This window comes from Aythya ferina (assembly GCF_964211825.1).
Source record: "Aythya ferina genome assembly, contig: HAP1_SCAFFOLD_110, whole genome shotgun sequence".
Classification (NCBI taxonomy): domain Eukaryota; kingdom Metazoa; phylum Chordata; class Aves; order Anseriformes; family Anatidae; genus Aythya; species Aythya ferina.
Window position 1 is genome coordinate 40,345 of NW_028181409.1, and position 4,024 is coordinate 44,368.

The following is a 4,024-nucleotide window of genomic DNA, read 5'->3' on the forward strand; positions in this document are numbered from 1 at the left end:
GTGAGAGCACAATTAGAATGAGACATCTCCCTGCAGATATTAACAGCTGACAGAATGTGGCATCTGTCCAGAGGAACCTTGAGAACTGCAGGATTTTCCCTATACAAACTTCTTGACATTGAGAAGGAGAAGAGCCCAGTCCTGCACTGGAGGAAGAGGAACCCCACACATCAGGGCAGACTGGGACTGTGCTGAGTGAGCAGTGCCCAGGGCACCACGAGGGATGCCATACGAGCAGTAGTGCCTGCTCACCAGGAACCAGGCCAGCTTCCTACAGAGCTGCCTTATGAGGAGCATAGCCACCAAGAAGATCTGGATTGTCAGACTCAGCTCACATCCAGTGTGACACCACATGGACAAGTGTCTACAGCTAGCTGGTAAAGAGGTACATGGGAGTCCCTACAATATCCTGATCTGGAGAGGAGCTAGGGCTATGGAAAGGCTGAAAGTCCCAACAGGACCCAGGTCTTTGTGTCTATGGCTATGGCTGTTGTCTCTGCCAGTGAGACCTACGAGGAGAGAGCACCAGGGCCTCATTGTCTCCTTGCCCCTACCCATGAACCAGGAAGGGGTTGTACCATTCTCCTGAACTTGGCAATGCACATCCCCATCTCCTACTGCCCCAGGAAGAGCCCTGAGCAAGGTGTAAAGGGAAAGGTTCTCTCTCCCAGAGGCAGGGTGTCAAGGTTTGGCCCTTGTGCTTGGTGAAACGCATCCACTTCGTCTACACCTCAGTGTCACCTTCACATTGCCTTTGTCTCCTTGTCCTCACTGCCTCCAATGTTCTACTCTAACGAGCTCCGAGGGGGAGCTGTGTCAGTGCTGGCCATCAGGGGGACACTCCAGGAAATATACATCTGACATGGACTTCTGAAGAGATGTCTTCAATTGTCTCTTAGTACTTGAGGTCTGTGGGCTCATCATCAAAGCCCCCAGAGGAGTAATTACAATGCCTTGGGTTGCTGAGCTGGGCCGGGCTCCTGGGACAGAGAGAGCTCCTGGCAAGAGGCCCTGGTGCAGAGAGACAGCTCTGCCCAAGAGCAGCTCGTCTGCAAAGTGCAGTAGGGCTGGGGGCTCTGACCACAGCTGGCATGGGGAGAGGAGAGAAGGAGAGAGGGCTTGGAGGCAGTTGGGAGAGGGAGGATGCTGAGCGCTGACCGCAGGAGAAATCTGCACAGCCCTTGACGAGGTAAGTGTCTGGCTGCAAGGCCATGCAGCTGCAGGTCCTGGAAGGGTCTCCTCCTGGGTCTTGTTTCTGGGAAGGCAGTGGACAATGCAGTAGGCTTTGAGAGTCCTGCTGGATTGCACTGAGAGGTGAGGACGTCTGGCAGAAGCCCCTTGGAGTGCCCTAAGCCAGGTGCCCCCAGTCAGACCAGAACACCCTGCCGTGGCCACCTATGCCAGGCTCTCTGTCAGCTACCCCGTAGCTCCTGCAGCCATGGAGGTGCCCCTTGGCAGGGTCCTGTTGGTGGCAGGGTGCTGCAGGGCAGCGCTGAGCACAGCCGCATGGGATGGGGTCTGTGAGCATGGGCAGGGGGAAAGAAGAGGTGGTTGCAGATCAGAAGCTCCCGGCAGGAACAGCTGCAGGCAGCAGAGAGAGGGGCAGGCGGCCAGAAGGAGCTGTTGCTAGAAACGCTGTGGAAGGGGGGATTCGGGCACCTCGTGGCCATGCCCTGCAGTGCAGATGCCTTCTCCTTGAGCAGTCCCTCCCTGGCTTCCTCTCCCCTTGCATCCCATGGGCTGTGGGGCAGGCCTGGCCAGCAGAGCAGGCAGAGCTCAAACGAGGAGAAGCTCTCAAGCTCCTTCTGGCTTGCTGTGGCTCTCCTCAATTAGCAGCCATCTAATTTTTTTTTTATTTTTTTTTTTTTCCTCAGGGAAACACCAGAGTGGGATGGTCCTGTAGCTCAGAGGAATGACAAAAGTGACAGAGCTGCACTGGTCAGTCTTCACCAAGGCACGGTCCCTTTGCCTCCTGGCACCCACAGGATTTCTCTGGGAGTGCACAGGTAATGTAAGGGAGTTCAAGCATCCAACACCTGTCATAAGCATTAGAAGTGTTATTGAAAGCTAAATTAAAAAAAAAAGGGGGGGGGGGCAAAAAAAAAAAATAAAATACCTGCAGCTCTGCTCTGCATTGGGTTGTTGACAACAACACTGAAAAGCTCATGGATGTGCCAAGTGGACGGCACTTGAGTTTCTCCCATCTTCCTGCTTCCATCCTGCAGCACAGCAGGAAGGACTCCTCTGGAGCCCACAGCAGCCCCTGCTCCCAGTGCCACTATCAGCCAGCACCAGCTGGAGCTCAAGCAAGAAAGCTGCAGAAAGGTTCTCCTGCAAACAAATGCTCGGGCTGGGGGTGCTCTAAGGCTTGTAATAAGTCTCCCTCAGAGAAGTGTGTACTAACTTGTTCTGCCTTATCCTCTTCAACAGACAGCTGTGTTTAATGTCAGCAAATGCCCAACGTCAGCACCGTGAGTGAGTTCCTCCTGCTGGCATTCGCAGACAAGCGGGAGCTGCAGCTCCTGCACTTCGCGCTCTTCTTGGATATCTACATGGCTGCCCTCCTGGGCAACGGCCTCATCCTCACCGCTGTAGCCTGCGACCACCGCCTCCACACCCCCATGTACTTCTTCCTCCTCAACCTCGTCCGCCTCGACCTGGGCTGCATCTCCACCACTGTCCCCAAAGCAACAGCCAATGCCCTCTAGGACACCAGGGCCATCTCCTATCAAGGCTGTGTTGCACAAGTCCCTTTCATAGTCTTCTGTTTTGATGCAGAGTATTCCCTTCTCACTGTCATGGCCTACGACCGTTACGTTGCCATCTGCAAGCCCCTGCATTATGAGAGCCTCCTGGGCAGCAGAGCTTGTGCCCAGATGGCAGCAGCTGCCTGGGGCAGTGGCTCTCTCCAAGCTGTTCTGCACATGGCCAACACATTTTCCCTGCCCCTCTGCCACGGCAACGCTGTGGACCAGTTCTTCTGTGAAATCCCCCAGATCCTCAAGCTCTCCTGCTCAGATGCCTACCTCAGGGAAGTTGGGGCACTTGTCTTTACTCTTTCTTTAGTATTTCTTTGTTTTGTTTACATTGTGGTGTCCTATATGTTGATCTTTAGAGCGGTGATGAGGATGCCCTCTGAGCATGGCCAGCACAAAGCCTTTTCCATGTGCCTCCCTCACCTGGCTGTTGTCTCTATGACTGTCAGCACTGGTTTGTTTGCCTACCTGAAGCCTCCTTCCGTCTCTTCCCCATCCCTAGACCTGGCAGTGGCATTTTTGTACGTAGTGATGCCTCCAGCAGTGAATCCTGTAATCTACAGCATGAGGAACCAGGAACTGAAAAATGCTCTCAGGAAATTACTTTCATACATACTTCTTAAGCATCATTAATATGCTCACCAGCCTAAAAATACTGAGCGAATATCTCACAAAATATTTTCTGATTTTTTTTATTTTTTTAATTTTTATTTTTTAACGTGTGATAGTATTATTTTAATTTAAGGGAATTTCTTCTTATCCTCCTACATATTGATTTTTATTTTGACCTAGTCATCTACGGTACTTCAAGAACCAATCTTCCAGTGTAGATAAAGACAATAAAGAAGCCATTAGATATTCACAGCTCTCAGATCCCATCTCATTCTCCCAATGGAGAAGGGGCTCAAGGCCAAAAGCACTGCTGTCACATTTAGGAATAGCTCAGCTGGCCATTGGGGCTGCCCATCACTACTCAGTGGGGCAATCTGGAGCTTCACGGACTGGAATCTGGAGCCGCTCTGTGCCTGGGCCAGGCCTCTTGTGCTGGCCCTGTGGGACACAGATACTCTGTGCTAGGGATCTCCCAGGCAAGAGACCAGGGCTCCTGCAGCTTCATGGACCTCCATCGCCTGAGCCATGGCTGGCCCCAGCCTGGGGACTGCTGGGGAGGCCCAGAGCCGCTTTTGTCCCAGCAGCTGAGGTACCTTGCGAGGGGCTGGGGCTGTGGTGGCCATGCCCAGAGCCCTGCAGCAGCCTGCAGTGGGCAC

The 4,024-nt window shown here is 53.2% G+C and overlaps 1 pseudogene across 1 annotated transcript; it reads left to right on the forward strand.

Annotated features, from left to right (window-relative positions):
• Positions 1 to 2,453: 2,453 nt before the first annotated feature.
• Positions 2,454 to 3,389, forward strand: LOC311428675 (olfactory receptor 14J1-like; annotated as a pseudogene). The gene has a single exon. The product of its transcript is annotated as an olfactory receptor 14J1-like (transcript).
• Positions 3,390 to 4,024: the final 635 nt, after the last annotated feature.